Source organism: Choristoneura fumiferana, chromosome 25 (genome assembly GCF_025370935.1).
Source record: "Choristoneura fumiferana chromosome 25, NRCan_CFum_1, whole genome shotgun sequence".
Taxonomy (NCBI): Eukaryota; Metazoa; Arthropoda; class Insecta; order Lepidoptera; family Tortricidae; genus Choristoneura; species Choristoneura fumiferana.
Window position 1 is genome coordinate 6194682 of NC_133496.1, and position 18853 is coordinate 6213534.

Here is an 18853-nt window from a genome sequence, read left to right on the forward strand (position 1 = left end):
TTTGCGATAAGATTGAGCCTGCGTTTCCACCAGAGATGTGCGAGGATATGTTGCGAGGAATGTGTTTTTCATGAACCAAGAGAAACGCTTCATTTATATAGGTAAATATAAATGAAGCGTTTCTCATGAAAAACGCATTCCTCGCACATCTCTGGTGGAAACGTAGCCTAAATGCTTTATCGCAAAGATAGTTCACATCTCTATCAATCTCTATCTATTGGTTCTTGAAAAACACATTCTGCGCAACACATCCTCCTCGCACGTCGAGAAACGCAACCTTAGTGAGCAATTCCATTCATAAACTGAACAGGGAATATACATAAAGCGCGTTTTTAGCTGCCGTGACATTTCTATTCCCCTTATAACATACTAGTGCTATGGTGGAGAAGCTTCCTAAATACATCACAAACGTTCAAAACGCGGCGTTATCAAAACGTCGCAACGGCCGGGTGACGTCCACGGCGTGGCGCGCTAATCGACCGCGACGCTTTTTTCTGTTACTTAATTAGGGGATCCGGTCGTTTTGGGGTAATATTAGAACATAATAAACGATTGTGTGAGCTTTGGGAAGATGAGTAAGTTAATTTATTGAATCTGTATAGCTGGTGTCTATGTTTCATTTGTATGCCGATAGATGGCGCTGTTTCGAAAATTATATCATCCTGAATCGCTCTGGGGAGATTTTTTCTGGCACTATAAATAGGGTGTTAAGCCACCGGTGTTCGATTGACATTGAAAGCAGCGGTTGAACAGATTTGGGGATGTCCGTATCAATCAACTGTAGGTAAACAATTACTTTGCTGCGACCTTACATTACAAAAGCCACGTCTATGCAATGCAAGAACTCATTTAATTTCATAATCACACAAGCTCACTGACTTGTTTCGAACTCAACCAGAGTTCATCACCAGAGCAAACCATTCATGTTCATTGCTACTAGATGCTAGACACATACAAGTAACACCTGCGATCATGATAAATCGTGTAGATGTAGCATTTTGTAATAGCAATCAATTTGTAGTATGGAATGGACCAGACTTAAAATAGAATAGAATCCATAATACCTAACTGGAAAATTGCATGCATCGCGATTCAGTGGGTAGGGCGCCACTGTCGTTAACGCATTCCCGCAACCTTCGAAAAAGATTTTGCGAAAAGATGGAAACTTGGACTGTTCCTGAATTATCGTGAGGTTCAACGTCACCGTCCCTTTTCCAATTGTATCCCACAATAACTCATCATATGTACCGATCCATAACAAGTTCCTATTTTGATCGATTCCATCTAAAACGTGCTGAACGTTAGAATCGATACAAAAAATCCCAACTGCCAATTTGACAATCGATTGAGCAGCCGTGCTCGATTCGAATCGAATCGCATTTAGCTTTGCGAACCTCGCTGCGGACCACTGACCAAGACAAGTGACAAAGTAACAGAAATTTAAGTACATACTAGGTAGGTAGGTACATGATTAAGCAAAAACAGTTCTATTTGCGCAAATCTTGGTAAAAACCAGACAACATTATAATTCATGTGTCAAAAATAGAACAAACAACCAGAGGAGGGTAGAAAAAACAGTCGTAGAAATATCTCTGACCACATTCTCACGGGCTCAGTTCACACGGCGCGACCACAACCAAACTGCTCTGTAATCTATGGCCATCTCACAGACTTAAGACCTTTTAAATATCAACCAACCTAAACGATATCGGGCACCAATCACGTCCAACTTCTGGTTTTACGCCCCGTTGACCGTTGCCACATTACATTTGTTTTTATGACAAAAATCGATTTTTAAATTACCATTCCATTGAGGTTTGAGCTTATTGTAGTTTTTACTTCTGAGAATCGGTAAGCACTCGGTGCCCTGCTGGGAAATCTTATTTTCTGGCTCGACGCCAAATTGCTGGCCAGTTAGATTAGGAACGCTATTTGCTATTTCAAGTTAACGGTGCTTTATGAAAAAACGACTGGGAAAAAACAAAATTGTTCCTTGTTCAAAAGTTGCTACAAAACTGCCACTAAGTTTTATAAACACTTTTTACTTAAATAAGGAATTACATATTTTACTATCTATTTTCAAACATGTTAGGATTAGAGCTAGATAACACCGTAGATATAATTGCCATAAGTATACTTATATTAGGTATTATTACGACACCCAGACCACATTATAGATCGATCTAAATCACAATTACCACACATTTGGAATGTAATTTAAATACTGTTTATTAATTGGTTGAATCAATTAAACGTTAATATTCATTTGGACGAGTGACAAACTCGCGACGGAATGGTCTTTGGGCCTACGCCAGAAGCTAAACAAAAGTGAAAAAGGTAGTAAGTCTACGTAAACCCGCTTTATACTTAGTCGTTCTCGACTTGCCACATTCATTATGTTACAATGTCTTATTATGAACAATTAGTATGGCATAAATTAACCAGCAATGTTTCGAAGGCTTAGGTATTATGATTGATGCAATTCATCATCGGTATTTATAGATGTTACGCCATAAATAATGGTTGACGATTATCATACATGATACCTGAATGTTGCGATAATTTATTGCAAAATTTTACAAGCTTTTTAAAATTGAGTGTCACTGGAATTCGCTTTGCTAAATTTTATTTGTTAATGTTTTGATAGTTTTGATAGAGTAGAGCTTGACGTGAACAAATGTAATATAAATATAAGCTTCAAAAATATGGCGCCAAGATTCTATCGGCAAGCACAAAGTGAAAATATCGCAACGCAAAATAAATCATCGGCGCTTAAAACTGCTCCGCATTCCTCGTACCTCGTGTTCTTAATTTAAAATACAGCTTTTCCTAATCTGTGGCTGTCGGAAAAAGCTGCCAGCAACAAAAACGGCTTGTAAAAAGGTTGCACGCGTGGATTGCTGGCAGTTAGTGCAACACCCATGACAGAGTAACGAGCGATGGTTATCGAAGTCTTTGGGCACAGCCGGCACCGCTCCTGATACAAAATGGTCTTTGTTGAAGTGCTTTATGTGAATAAAATAGTAATTTATAATTACTAATCGTTAGTTATGAACCTTTTTGTGCGGCTTTTTGCGGTGTCTAAGTGTTTTAGCGTTCTATTTTTTAACGACGCAAAAAAATATAATTCATGAAAAAACAATGGAATTAAACCTACTGGTGCTCTAGAACACTGACCTCCAAATTAAAATATGCCAATTAAAGTATGGAATCAATAATACCTATACTTGGAAACGAAACTTAAAAAAATTACAGCTTCCGTTCTTGACATCACAAAACTACAAGAACTATGACAGGTATAGGTACCTAACGGTAGATTTTTCATATATATCACGTTTGTTGTATGGGGACCCCGTTAAATATTTTTTTATTCGGTTTTATATATAGTGTATGTATGTTGATATACATGTATTCTAATATAATATGTGATAATTATAGTGCCTATTACGGCTCAAGTGATAGAGCCCTGTGACAGACGGACGGACAGACAGACAGCGGAGTCTCAGTAATAGGGTTCCGTTGGCACCCTTTGGGTACGGAACCCTAAAAAGGGCGGCAAATACAAGCCCTACTGGATCATCGTGGTAGAGACCTTTAGCTTAAGAATCGCGATATCACTCGCTCTGTAAAAGACTGGTGCTACACATACCACAGAAAGAATTTAAATCTTGAAAGACAAAGTCATGAAACCTTCAATTGTTCAAAGCCAAGTCGAAGTAGCGTAATTTGAATCGCATTTCACATTTCACACAGTAGATATAGTGTCTGGACTCTATAATTTGAAGCTTATGTACGCCATTACGATAAAATCATGCCGTGTTTAGTTGCGCTACACACATTTAGATACACATCCACACGGAAAATGTAACAGGTATTTACTGTGGCTGTTTACAATTGGAGCCTTTGCCATGTGATGTGAAAAACGCAAAAATTATTAATGTGAAAATCTGTCTATCACAATTAACGTTCTTTTCAGAATTAAAAAGGGAGTAATAGTAATTATACGTAGAATCCTCGCCAAAAAAGGTTGGAGTAAATGTTAAATCACATCAAATTTTTATTTGATATACAAATAACCTCAATACGCTTAATTTTAGCCGTTAATTTGCTTTTTTAATTAAGTACCTTTACCATTAAACCAAGTGACAAAAAAAAAAGTTAGCACTTCTAAACAAAAACAGGGCTACCAGCATCCCGCCTTTGATCTTGCTCGCTACACTGGCTGATAACTTTTTATACGCCAAGCAGCCAAAACAAACCATTAGTCGGATCTGCTTTGAGATACCACTTCAGTTTACTGCTAGGTTTATTTTATGCCTTATTTATTGTCTCTGGTTTGGTTAAAGAGGTAGTTTAAGAGCCGGGATAAACACGTGATATTTTATCTGTGTTTTCATTTGGTTTCGCTTAATGATGAATTTGGCGGAATGGTCTTGAAATCTTGGTCGGCGCGTCATTTAGAAGTAATATACCGTTGCCACGTGAGCGTAAACCAAAACAAAACACATAACTGACTGTATGGATTACATTTCCTTTGCCTGTCTTTAAAGGGAAGAATGAAAACGTAAAAATACGTTGGGAATGGTGTTCAAATGAGGATTTTCACAGAGGCAAAATTTCGCTAGATGGCGTTAGTATCGTATTTGTGAGGTCCGTTTGACGTTTCTCGTGATGTTAAATAACTAAATGAGCCAATCGCAAGCAAGCTTCAAACGTCAAGCAGACCTCACGATACTAACGCCATCTAGCGATATTTCGCCTCTGTGAAAACCCTCATTGCAGTGGGTAGGTAAAGTACCTACAGCCTATACTGTAAATATTTCTTTGGCAAGCATTGCCATTACTACGACCAAAGTATTACGACATTTATTATGAAAATCTAAGCAATAGAGAAATGATTCAAACCTTGCCGGTTGGAAAAATCTAAAGGAAAAACATCGTGACAGCTAGAGAGCCGATCACTCATCGTTTTCCTTTACGAGTAAAGATTTTGCACGTTTTGTTTAGTAGGTATTAAACTGACAAGTTGGTAATAAAATAATGACTATAATTGATTTACGTTACATTCACGAATAACACATAAACCTCTGGTTAGTTAGTGAGCAATTAATAGTAAACCTTGGTGTAATCACGACTACGTTGGTCCTACTTAAGGCGGTTAATTACCTACCTATTTAGTACAATGTCAGTATAGAACACAGCCAATGAAAGGTAGTATAGTCATTGTATGGAGTTAGTACACGGTACACTCGGATGTGTTTCGGACCAAGTGATAAATTGGTAATTTTTCATAGTCTGTAAGTCTGTTTGTTTGTTACCTTATCACGTCTAAAACACTGCACCGATTTAGATGAAATTCGTTGTACAGATAGTATTTATCCTGGGAAATCGCATAGTTCCCGCGGGAAAGCGATAAACGAATTCTACGGGGACGGAGTCGCGGGCAACAGCTAGTTTATAACATTAGTGGGATGTCGAACGTAAATAATGAAGCATAGTCAGAACATTAAAACGTTTAAAACCCGCGAGTGACCCGTTTAATTGAATCCCATGTGTAATCAGGCCCTACTCGTATATGAAGAGCAAAATTCGAACTTCGTATCTTGCCGTCCTGCTGATGCTTATATATAATACGAGAGTGAGAGGGACGGTACGATACGAACTTCGATTTTCGTAGTAGCCCCCCTGCCTTACTTCAATATGTCGATTATTTTCTAAGCTTGACTATCACACGATCGATTTCCCCGATTGCTATCGACTCGGAAGCACGCCCACTGAGCCAGGGGTCCATAATTTGTAAATTCATACGGGCCCCAGCGGCGAGATCCGGTGATCGCTTCATTATATCCTCGCTTTTTTATTTTCACGGATATTGCTTATCTTTTTGTTTTTGTATTAGAAAGGGCAGCGAACGGGTTGCGTAATGTTACCATCATCTCTGAACGCCCTGCCATATCGGACCCTTATACTACGAAGTGCAAAATTCGAACTTCGTCTCTTGCCGTCCCGCTGACGTTAATATTACTTAATACGAGAGTGAGAGGGATGGTACGATATGAACTTCGATTTTAGAATTTCGTAGTAGCTCCCCCAGAATAATCATAGATTCTGTGCCAATAGGCCTTCATTGTCGCGTTCTAAAAGGAAGGCGCCTTTAATCAGCAGTGGACGTCTTACGGCTGATCGTTCTAAACGACACCCACTTTCATTAAGAACTTTGTCGCACTCTAGCTGGCTATGATGTTGTCAAATGCCGATAGCGGAGTATGGCGCTATCTATTTATTACAAGTCTCAACTCCGTTTTTCGAATTGCATTCCGTAAGATATGACGTATTTATACCTATTCAAAAAAATCTTAAAAATAGGAAAGCTACCATCTGCGGCGGGAAAGGCCAGTATCCCTCGCTTCAAATAAACGACACCGAACATTTATCCGACAAATAGACCGAGAATTGGCTTAAAGCGATGACGTATAAATCACCGAGGGGCAATAATGTGGCCCCGGAGCCCCTTGGGGGCCTGGGGGCTTGACTGAGAGAAATGTCCCCGAAAACACTTCCTTTTGTCACATAATTGCCCAAATTGTTATTAGACGGAATCAAGACATATGAGTGTGGCGGTTGTCGGCTTATTTAGTGCCAGTGAATGGGATATTTATAGATGTAGTGAATGATCTTTTAATATTGTCGCTGATGTCGGGATGAGGAGTGGCAGTTTTTTTTAACTTATGTGAGGGTGATGACAGTTTTCTTAAATAATTGAGTTCCTTGTAAGTACTTACCTACTTTTAAACGTGCTTAATTATAATAAATGAAATGTCGCAATGATGTAAATGCTGTCAGAATTGGAACCCTTCCTTTTGAATTAGCTTTTGTTATGGATTTTCATAAGAAAAAATACTGTTGTATCTATGCATTTTACGATGATCCCTGTGTCTCTTGTAATGACATTTTTGCAGTGACATTTTTTGATGAGTAAGAAAAAGAGATAGAAAGAGAGAGAGAGAGAGAGAGAGAGAGAGAGAGAGAGAGATAGATAGAGACGCATCGCAAGTGAGACTCATTTAAAAGTAAACATATAAAAACATACCCATACTACCTACATTGTGTGTGATGCTTCGAACATCAGTTGAAGCTGTAACGTGGAAGATCAAGATTCCAAAGTATGCATTTAAACAGAATAGTCGGAATTTTAAATACAAAAAGCAGAATAATTCCGTCCGGTACACTTTAAACTTTAAACTCCTATCAATGTAAGTACAGTCGAACAAGTTGAATCTTGTACCAGGGGGAACCTTTGTGCTACTAATGGCATATTGACCATACATTTGCGAAAGAAACCACTGCGAAATTGATTATATACAAATCACACTTTGGCACAGTCAAGGGCATAGATATTGGCACGGCCAAAGTTAGAAAAATATGTAAACACGACCTTAATATTAAGGGCATAAAGTCGTGTATACATATTTTTGTAACTTTAGCCGTGTCGATATCTTTGCACATGACTGCACTTACGCGATTCAGTTGCCTCGATTGTATCTATAGAAGCATTTGTCAACCACAATTTAAAAATCCTGAAGAATATTTACAAGCGTTTCAATCAAACTATTCCAATGGCCTGCTGAAATACTCTGGATCAATTACATACAAGTAAGCTTAGAAATTGAAATTGCAAAACGATCTTCATTCGCAACTGCAATTTATGCATTAGATCGACGGGCACGAGATTTATTGCGAGCACCTGCAGTAGTAAATTCCAATTAACATTATATTGCTATATCAATATTATTGAGGAAACGATATGTTGGGAAAACTAAAGTTTGTAAGCATCTACGTAGGCACGAGTCACTAGGTTCGTATTTCAACTGAAGTAAGTTTGTCAAGAAAAACATTTTGAATACAATCTTTTTGACTTTGTTACTACTGCTGTGCAGTCACACTTGCCTTGAATTGACACCCAAGCTATATTATATTCGTACCAAGCTCCAAATCGATTCTACTACCGTTGAACAATTCTGTTCTGCCGATGGACTGGCCTCCAACCAGATCCTCACTACTTGATTATTATATTTTCACTTGTGACACTCTTAAATAAAGAAAATAAATTATTCGTAACATTTGCCGACAGCACAAGTGTACCTACTTATCTGGTATAATATTGTCTACCTACGACCATTAGGTTTACTATTAGGTGCTTTCTAATCAGCTGGTGAAGAATAAACAGTAAGTAAAGTGTGGTCCGGTTCGAAGGACCAGTTTTTGTGCTGTCACATGCAAAAGATATTGATGTATGATATCTTATTTAATAAAGCAATTCAATCAAAAATAAAACTTTCTAAGTACATAATATTCAAGGATACAGTAACTATCCAAACTTTCCATATTAAAACTTAACATCCACAAAAGGTATACGATTCACATTTCCCTAAAACGTTACCCTGTAAATCGCATGAAGTGTTTCAACGAAACGCACTGCCGTATCTCCTTACTTCTTAATAGTTTTACGACTAAATATATTTAAAATTGTCACAAATAGTTCGTCACCCAATGGCTATAAAAAAACCGTTCGCGGGCGGTCGCTGCACATGCCATTACAACTAAACTGCTCAGCGACAGATGTATGAAGTCTCCTGATGACTCTACAATCCTACGGCCCGGTCATACCCGAGAAGCGGCGCGGCGAGCATTTTGAAAGCGTACGCGCAATTAATATACGCGCAATTAATATAGAAAGCTCTCGTCGCACAAATCGCACTTCTAGATCAAGAGTACATCCATCATTTTAGACCTTCCAGAAACTAAATGACATCTAATTTATAATAGAGTATTATTTATAGTTGATAGGTTGTACACCCTTGATCTAGGAGTAGAAAAAGATTAATGAAAAAAAGAAGAAGTATAGTAGATAAAGGAATTTGAATTAAACTATTACAGACACAATTTCTAAGTTGATGGTGACTTTTCTATTTATTATGAGACAAAAACTAAAACAAGACAATAACAATTCACACATAATATTTTAAATTAAGGTTATAGCATCTATTTGTGGTATGAGATTATAGGAATCAATCCGAATCACATCGAGCTGTATTGGAGAATCATAAAGGAGTATAAGTAGGTAAATATAGGACAGATGTTAGATAAGTATAAAAAAAAATTTCGCTTAAGTTTATTAAAAGGAAACTGAATCTTATGGTTACGCACACATTTCGAATCTTATGGTCTGGTCGTTGGGTTTTAAATGCGGTTGCCGTTTTTGGTATTTTTGCCAATGTCGGTTTCGTGGTTTATCTGTCGTCTGGTGCTTGACGTCTCCTCGAACGTCTGACATTTGGAGAGAAGACATTAAAAAAAAAACATCTGACATAGTGATAAGTGTAGACAAATTGCGATGTGATGTGATTTAGGCGACGACTGCGGTGGTATTTTTGTGTGGTCTAGTCGGTGAATGGATTTTTTCGTGTGTTCTTTTTATGTCATCATAGAGATAATTAATTATTACGTATAGCATTTAACTCATATGACCAATAGGGAAGTAAAAATAAGGATTTTATAATCATCTCTTACAATTGTACGTATAGAGCATTTGCAATTACTATTTTTTTCAGGGTGAAGGTACGTGAATTTGGCTTTTTTTTCACTAAGAACATCATCATCATCATCATCTCAGAACAAGAGGGCTTGGGCCGTAGTTCCCACGCGGGCCCAGTGCGGATTAGGAACTTCACACGCACCATTGAATTGCTTCGCAGGTTTGTGCAGGTTTCCTCACGATGTTTTCCTTCACCGCAAAGCTCGTGGTAAATTTCAAATGTAATTCCGCACATGAATTGTGATGGTTTCCTAACGATGTTTTCCTTCACCGCAAAGCTCGTGGTAAATTTCAAATGTAATTCCGCACATGAATTTCGAAAAACTCAGAGGTGCGAGCCGGGGTTTGAACCCACGACCCTCTGCTTGAGAGGCGATAGGTCAAACCACTAGGCCACCACGGCTTCACTAAGAACATGATTAGTTTTAATTCTAACGAAGAAAGAAGTAGGTATATAGGGCAAGCCTTGTCTACTACTATCTACTTTATTATCTTACACAGATAAGATCTCACTATGAGGAAATGCAAGGCATTATACTTTACTTATAATTCACTTTTGTGACTATCGACATAAAAGCTGCGACTTATGTTGTGTCGCGTATACAAAGACTTTCATTATTATCATTAGTTACGTTACACTTCAAATCCATTAAATTCAGTGTTCCGCTTTATATTTATCACTAAACAAATTCACATGATGTTTTTAAATGACGACTCCCCTCCGCTTCGAATTTGTCACTGCGCGCCTAATTGAGACTTATGCATGCCGTGCATCATTGCATTAGAGTTATTGTGTTAGTGTGCGGCTTGCCTGATGGTTTTTTAAGCAAAATATTTTTTTACTTCACTTTTTATTTTGAAACAAACAGAGGTAGAGACGAACTAAAACAATTTGCTCACCCGCGACCTTAAACGTAGCTATCAACGTTTAAGCAAGAAGGGTGTGTTTATGTTCATGCAGTTCCTCCACTTCCACACTGTAAAAACACACAAATAACAAACCCATCTATCACCACCAACACACTACACTGACGCCTTTCGAACTCAAGCAGAGCACATCTTCAGAGCATCCATCCTACCAGGTGGTAGAGTCTCTGTTCACCATGCTACCAGATGGTAAACTCTCTGTTCAGAGGTAGAGACGGCGGAATATTTTGACCAGACATAAAGAAAAGTCGTACCCTTTATTGCTAAAAGTGGGGTTGTATTATTGTCTAGCATTGCACAGAGGCGCAGCGTGAGTAGCGTAGGACGTCCACCAACGGGATGGACGGTTGACATGGGTAAAGCCGCGGGTTCACGGTGGCTGCAGGCCGCTTTCAACCGTAGTAACTGGAGATTAATGGAAGGGGACTATGTCCAACAATGGACGGCTTATAATAATATCATGACGATTGCATCGAGAAGTTTCGAAAATTCAGAAATTTCACTATAATATTTCTAGTTTTTTTTTAAAATTTACTTACAAACAACGAAACCATGCCAAGAGCTTATTAGATCACTCACATGCTATTCCAACAGCTGCCTAATTAATATCTGATTTTATTTAACTTCCCAAAATAAACTAAATGAATAGAAACTACTTTAATTATTCTCGTGAAAGGTTTAAAAAACGATGAAAGCAAACGGTTCTACCATTTTGTTGTAGATACGTTAAAATAAATCTAGGTAGGTATCTGTTTAGCTATAAAACCTTTGTACTTTCGCAGTACCGTAAAACAAAACACTACCTTAAATCAAGCCTACTCGAAACGCTTTATCCCACAATAAAATAAAATTCCTAACAAAACACGGTTGGCCAACATAGCCAACACAGCGCGGTGTTGCCAGCGGTAAGCACTAAACAATCGGGACAATTTGCACGTCGGCACAGATTTAGATTTATATCGACGATTTATCGCCCGAGCCGGATTTACGCGAGTTACGCGGGAGAAGATTTGATGTAAAACGGGTAAAGGAATTAGGGGACAGGGAATAAAAAGAAGTTTGATGTAAAGCTGGGGGTTGATTGATACAATTCAATGTTTTTTATTGATTAATAAGTAATTAAAGTAAAAGGGAATTTAAATTATTATAAAACTTGCTGTTGCCCGCGACTCGGTCGCGTAGAATTCGCTTAAATGGCTATCCCGTGGGAACTAAGCAATTGTCAAGATTAAAACTATCCTCCGCGACTCAAACTATCTGTATACAGAATTTGTATAAATCGGTTCAGCCGTTTAGACATGATAAAGGATAAGGTAACAAACAAACAAACAAACAAACTTACAAACTTTTGCAGTTACAATATTAGTGAGGAATAAATAATTATTGTGCAGTGTTAAAAAAATCCATTCCCTAAGCTATCTCACTAACCTATTACCTATTATTAGCCACATTAAATATGTTCTTGGAACCTATAGCTTTTCATAAGTAGTCCTGGTATTTGATAAATAGCCAAAATAAACTAGTCCAAAGGTTACCAGTTAGGCTGACGTTGTCGAGTTGACACGTCCCCGCTCCGAGCCAATCGATTCGTGTCATCGGCAATGCTGATAAATTGTTAATCGATAGTCCTTTGGCAACCGATTGCGGGGCGGATCGGACTGGCTGGTTTATGTTGTTTGTCTATTTGAGACATTTTTGCAGGTGTTATTTTACTACAGGATAATAATTAATTTAATTCAAGAGAAATACAATATCACAGCTTAACCGATACAGTAACGTCACATAACTTAAGAATAGATATGTTATCAATTAACATTTGTTTTTCCTTCTACAATAAACTGTCGCCACTTTTCCGTCTCTCCTATTCTAGATATTGTATGACATTAGTATAAAATATCTACTTACTTAAGGGCCGGTACAGACGGACAGCATCGAACTGCAACCCAGCCGCAAAATAGCAATTCGAGTACAGTTTTGATGCAGTTAGACCAACTGCATCAAAACTACAAACCCATTGTGCAGTCCGCTTGCAGTTGCCGTGAGTCCTGTCAACCGCACACCGACTGCAGGCCGGCTGCACGGTCGTAAACAATGCAGTTCGAAAGACTGCATTGTACAACTGCATTGCAACTGCAATACCCCCTCTCGCAGTTCCATTGCAGTCGTATTGCAGTTTATTCAGTCGGTGTGCGGTTGACAGGACTGCATGGCAACTGCAAGCGGACTGCACAGTCGGTTTGCAGTTTTGATGCAGTTGTTGTTACAACAACTGCATCAAAACTGCACTCAAATTGCCATTTTGCAGCTGAGTAGCAGTTCCAATGCTGTACCGGCCCTAAGAAGGAAGATACTTCACATACCTATCATCTTATTGAAAAGCCAGTGCTTCACTAAAGTCAAATATTACCGTTTGTAAGTTGCCAGTTCAAATTAAATTTTATCAAACTTCTACACGGTAAACGAAAACAAATTACGCCCGGATGCCATCCGGGTAGGGTTACCATTCCTCCTGTTAAGACTTTTGCACTCAAAATTGTCGCGAATGATCTTAAAAGTAGTAAAGTCGGAAAATTTAATACACGTTATGGTGCCTGTAGTTACTTTCCTTATCGGAACTTTTCCAAACGTTTTTGTTTATATAAATCAATGAATAAACCTTTTACTCTGAAAGAAGAAAGAAAGAAAAATGGTTTATTTACGGCTCCAACAGTACCACCAGACCACCACCAAACACTTAATTTAACTTAAGTTAAACAATAGAGCTATAAAACCTGACTACGAAGCTTGAGGTCCCGGTTCGATTCCCGTGTGGGGCAGATATTTGTATGAAAAATACGAATGTTTGTTCTCGGGTCTTAAATATGTATTTAAGTATGTATCTATATCTATATAATTATATTTATCCGTTGCTTAGTACCCATAACACAAGCTTTGCTAAGCTTACTTTGGGACTAGGTCAATTGGTGTGAATTGTCCCGTGATATTTATTTATTTATTTATTTTATTTAAAATACAACAAAATACATCGTACAGGCCTCTGCTACAGGCTGCTACTATAATCAGTTATTATTATTATTATCAGGCATTATTATTATTATTGGTGGAGTTTCATAATAGTATTATTATCAAAGTAACGCCTGAATCAACTGATGATTAATAATTCATTTATATCGTGAAGATGTCAAACGGAATTCTAGAATTTACATTTCGATTTCCAGTCCCAGCATTAATATCTGCCACAGCGGAGCATGCAAAAATATCTGACACGTCCTTCCGGCCCTAGAAATAGAGTCGTATCAGATATTTATGCACGCTTGTTGTGTCAGATATTCGTGTATGCAATCTTAATAGATTTTTCAAATATATTTAAAGTGAATTTTGTTTGCTTTGATTTGTTCGTTGCAGTAGTTAAATGAATTGTTAATATAATTTTAGTTCTGAAAAAAAAACTGCTAGGTTTGCCGCAGCACATTTTCTTTAGAAATAATGGTCTTCTCAAAAGAGCTGGTAGAATAAAATAGGCATGTAAAAGTGCTCTTTGCAGCCTAGGCCCTTACAAAATACCTAAACGTTTATTTTTTGGACCATGGTAACCCTACCCCCGGGTCACGTCCCAGCCGTCCCTTTAGTAAACAAATGCCCAGATTTAGCGCGATTTAAACGGATAACGCGCCTCGAGGGCGTTCGCATTTGTAACAATTACGTTTGAGGTTGGATTGTAATTAAATTTGGAGTGAATGAGAAAGCTGCGCTTGTTCATTTACACGACGTGACGCGGATCTATGCTCATTCGCTGTCGACATGGACCAATGGGATAGGTGGATTTATATTGCATATTAAGTGATTTGTAAACTAAAATAATTACTTTGCTCACCCGCGACCTCATGATAAGAAACCTTCACACTGCAAGAACACACAAATGGGTGAGCTAAGTAATTGTTTCAGGTGAACCTCCGCAACGCAACGCCTGATTCAATAAGTTACGTGCTTTGTGACATAAATTATTAACTTTGATTAAAATATGAAACTACCGTGAGACTCACTCATATTTAATGAAATAAGTCACGTCTTAAATTTAGTTTAGCGCGAAAATTCCTAGCCCTTCTTCACTCGACTCGGCGGCTGCTGCAACGTGGTGCTGCTGAAAACGTGGTTAGTTGTGCGCATGCGCAGTTATTACGAGTAGTTGATTCAGAGTTCAGAGCGGTGGCGCGCAGTGCGCTTGTTGCAGCAGAGTCGCGTTTCTCCGAGAAGAAGGGCTACGAATTAGCGAAATATATCGAATTAAACTAGATATAAGACGTGAGCTATCCAGATTTATTTCATTAAAAACATTATCAACAGTGGAAATATTCGGTACCTACCTGCAATGAACTTATAAATAAGTACCTATAAATATATATTCACACCAATTGACCTAGTCCCAAAGCAAGCTTAGCAAAGCTTGTAGGTACCTATATTATAGGAAGATTATAGGTATCATTGTTGTTTTACGAGGTGCAATTTGTTTTTCTTATCAACTCACAACACAATTAATAGTATTTCCCCGTATTCCGTTAAACAGAAGAAAGCTGCAATTAAAGCTAGTTAATTGTTTGTTAATGACGGCACCACTCAGACAGCCTTTTAATTAGTTTCTCTGTCATTTAACTGTAGCCTTAACAGATGTAAATTCTATGTATAATTCATGGCATTATCATGGCCTTTGTTTTTTTTTTGTCTTTGGAAAATTTTAAATTCATGGAAATTCAGTTCAACTAACAGATCTATTTAATGTTGCGCGCGAAGACGCAGGTAAATAAAGGTTATTTGTATTTTCTCTTAATATATACTGGTAAAAAGGTAAAGGCAGTATATTTGCTCTTTTACATGTACCTAAATAATGTGACACTTAACACGTGTCTCGTTCCTTCATTTTTCAAGGATCCCAAGCGACGCGAATTCCAATCTCAGTTCACTCCAGCAGTAGGGGTGTTTGTGCAATGAGATCAATTTGTTAGCATAGGTTGCATGCCACGATGATCGTGGAAAGGGGCTTGAGACCAGGCCGAATAACCCCAAAAAGTTACAAGAGCTTATTTTTAGGGTTCCGGAGCCAAAATGACAAAAACGGACAGCCGGTGTTAGTTTCGTCGGGCAGTCGCGCGAGCAGAGCGGTGGCGCGTAGTGTAAGTGTTGCGGCAGCCGCCGAGTCGCGTGCTTCTGAGCAGAAGGGCTACGAAATAGCCCGAAACATGTCGAGCTAAACTCGGTTTAAGCCGTAAGTTATCCGTTACAATATCATTTAATATGAGTAAGTCTCACGGTAGTTTCATGTTCATAATTATGTGATGTAGTATGTAATGAAATGCTGTCTTGCACATGTGGTAGCGCGAACCTCCGCAAAGTACCACCTGAATCAATCAATTGTTTTACTCATCTTTTAAAAGCATTCCTTTTACTTATCGTAGAATCCCAATTCCAATCCAGCAGGGGTGTTAAATTGTCAATTTGTCAGCATAGGTTTGGCGGCAGTTATGACGTAGGGCGTGGCCCCGCTTCGTTTGTCGAGCCATTTGCTCGGCGGAATGCAGTGTCATCAGCGGTGAGTGGCGCGTGAAATGGAAAACGCCCCGACCCCCGCAACCCCCAGGGGCCACGACCCCGCACCCTTAGAACTACTCGTTACAGCGGCTGTAAAGTTTTACTGTGGATTGAGGACTAGGTTGGGGTTGGGTTATAGTTGTGATAACGGGTTAAAGGGCGTGGTTGGTAAAGTTTAAGCTCGATTAGACCAGGAAGGCTACTCCGAAATTCGTAAATCGAGAAATTGAGAGGGATGATACGATACGAACTTCGATTTTCGAATTTCGTAGTAGCCGCCCTGCACGAAAAATCGTGCAAGTTGAATTACATTGCGAGGCCGTAAACCACACCACCCATGAATATCAGCAACTCAGGGAGAGTCGCTGGTTTTTTAACAATACGTTATTTTAACGTTGAGGTGAGGTTTTAAGAGGGGGAGGGTGACTGTGTACGAAGGTAACAATTGTATTAATGTTTTTGTTAGGATATAAATATTTGATCCGAGCCTTTTTGCGGACTGCAAGTTTTGTTGACTGTAATATTGCCACCCTAACTACATTGATACCTGTATACATTTCAAACCAATCTGATCACTAGAAATAGATTAAATTAGATTTGTAAGATTCAACCCGAACAAACTAAATTGCAAATAAAAAAAAACTCTACAATTAATAAGTACTTAATATTTAATATACTTTGACACTTGTAATTTCCATATGTCAATCATGCAAAAACAATGCCATTATAGAACAAGTTCAGCACATATACATATAGTAAACATGTAATTAACTAGGTACTTAAAAGCCAAGCAATGTTAATAAACATGTCATGATCATTCAACTGGACTCAATCATGACACACAAGGTATGACCTTAAATTAAATGCACATTAATTATCATCACGGAGCTTAATTGTGTCACAGTGGCTTGGCTATACAATACAATACAATAAATTGCTAGAAATCGGTATAATAGGGCATATTAGGCAAAGCTCTGCGCAGAGGGCGACACTAGCACAAACCGTAAGGAAACAGCCATGACAACGTCAGTTCTCTTTATATTTTGTCGCCATGATGGATCATGACCAAAGAGTATTATCAATACCTATAGAAATCATGACATATATGTATTTATGAGTAACAAAATAAATGATATTTACAACGATAGTAGCGATAGAGCTATATTTCCAAAAAAATGATTGAAATAATATGATATTACGGTATCCTACGGATATTTAAGATACTCAAAAAAGATAAACCATAAATATATGGTATGCGCTAGTGCTGCACTCTGACTGGATAAAATTGCAGTAATATTCCCTATACCCACTAAAAGTGATAATTCCATTTTAACGCTGCAATTTATATATCGACAGTCATACTATACACATACACACCATACAGGGGTACTTAAATTAAAGGGATCTAATTAAAGCTGCATTGCAATTGCATACAGTACTTTATGCAGTGGTACTGCAAACAGTGCCCTGCGTAGGGGTTATGCTCATATAGGACTTTATGTTTAAGTCGTTTAGGTATAATTATGTTATTCAAATGACATGACGTTCATGTTTCATTTTATTATCATCACCTGTACTTATATGACTCTGTTTAACAACATAAATTCATCTTTCTAAAACCCGTGGCTGTCCACAGATTATCTCATGGACTTTCTTCCAAAGTTGCTGAGAAAATTCACGGTTCTAATAAAATGGTTTTACTACGTCTAAAGGCTGACTGACATGACAGCCTACTAGAATCTAGACTCTACTTTTTCACTTAGATGAAGTTTTTATAGTGTATTTTTATAATACATGTTGTATAAAATTCACTTACCCTTTTGAGTCTTTACTATCATAAAAACCGTTTTGGGACAAACTACGGCAGTCTTAAGCTTATCATGGTGGTAAGTACCTATTGTCTTATTAATAAGTATTTATAAGTATACCTGCGATAATTAGCTTAAAAACTCGCTATAAAATAACATTATAAATAAAACGATACAACCATTGCAAAAAACAGTCTACTCAAACGCAATTGTATCTAACTGGTGATTCACATTAAGATTCCAAATTCGAAAAAATCGAATCGTACAAGAATTTAAATTGACCGTTTGTGATTGGCCGTTGAATCGTAGGCACCTGTTCAGTCACGGTGACACTGGCCAGCGACGTGTGTAAAAAAAGTTATTGTCCGCTCGTGCTTCTGTTTATAGGGTGCTTGAGTTCTTGTTAAAGTGATCGGCCGATCTACAAATCATGATTGTGCCGTGATTTGTATTGATCGTTTTTAGGTGTGTAGCTTTGTGTAAGTAAAGCGCGTAAAGCGCTGTTTTCTCTTCAATTTTCATTTAAATAGTATTTTAGGGCTGAAAATGTCCGTCGGCTTCTGTTCTAGCAGTTACATTTCAAAATCCAGTCCTATTCTTGTGTGGAATTCGACACGACCTACCCTTTTTGATTTATAAATAATCTTAATAACTTTCGCAATGTGAACACAAAAGGCTTTTACGTTAATTTTATTTTTTCATGAAACAATTCAACCTGTACATCCTGATTATGATCCGCGATGACAGTGTGGCATCGATTCCCTGCAGGTGGAATACGATTTAAAAATGGAACGCGGCGCATTTGTCACTATATCTGATCTGATTGGCTACGGCGGAATGGATGCGTTTGATTATTCGGGTGCGTTCACTTGTTAATACGGGGATGAAAATATGTTTATGGTCTTTTTATGAATAGCAAGATGTCCATTTTCAATTTCTC

At 38.0% G+C, this 18853-nt stretch overlaps 1 protein-coding gene across 1 annotated transcript in view; it reads right to left on the reverse strand.

Moving 5' to 3' along the window:
• The window catches only part of LOC141442099 (transcription factor LBX1-like), an 88978-nt gene that overhangs the window by 22919 nt on the left and 47206 nt on the right, over window positions 1–18853 (reverse strand). The window lies entirely within an intron of this gene.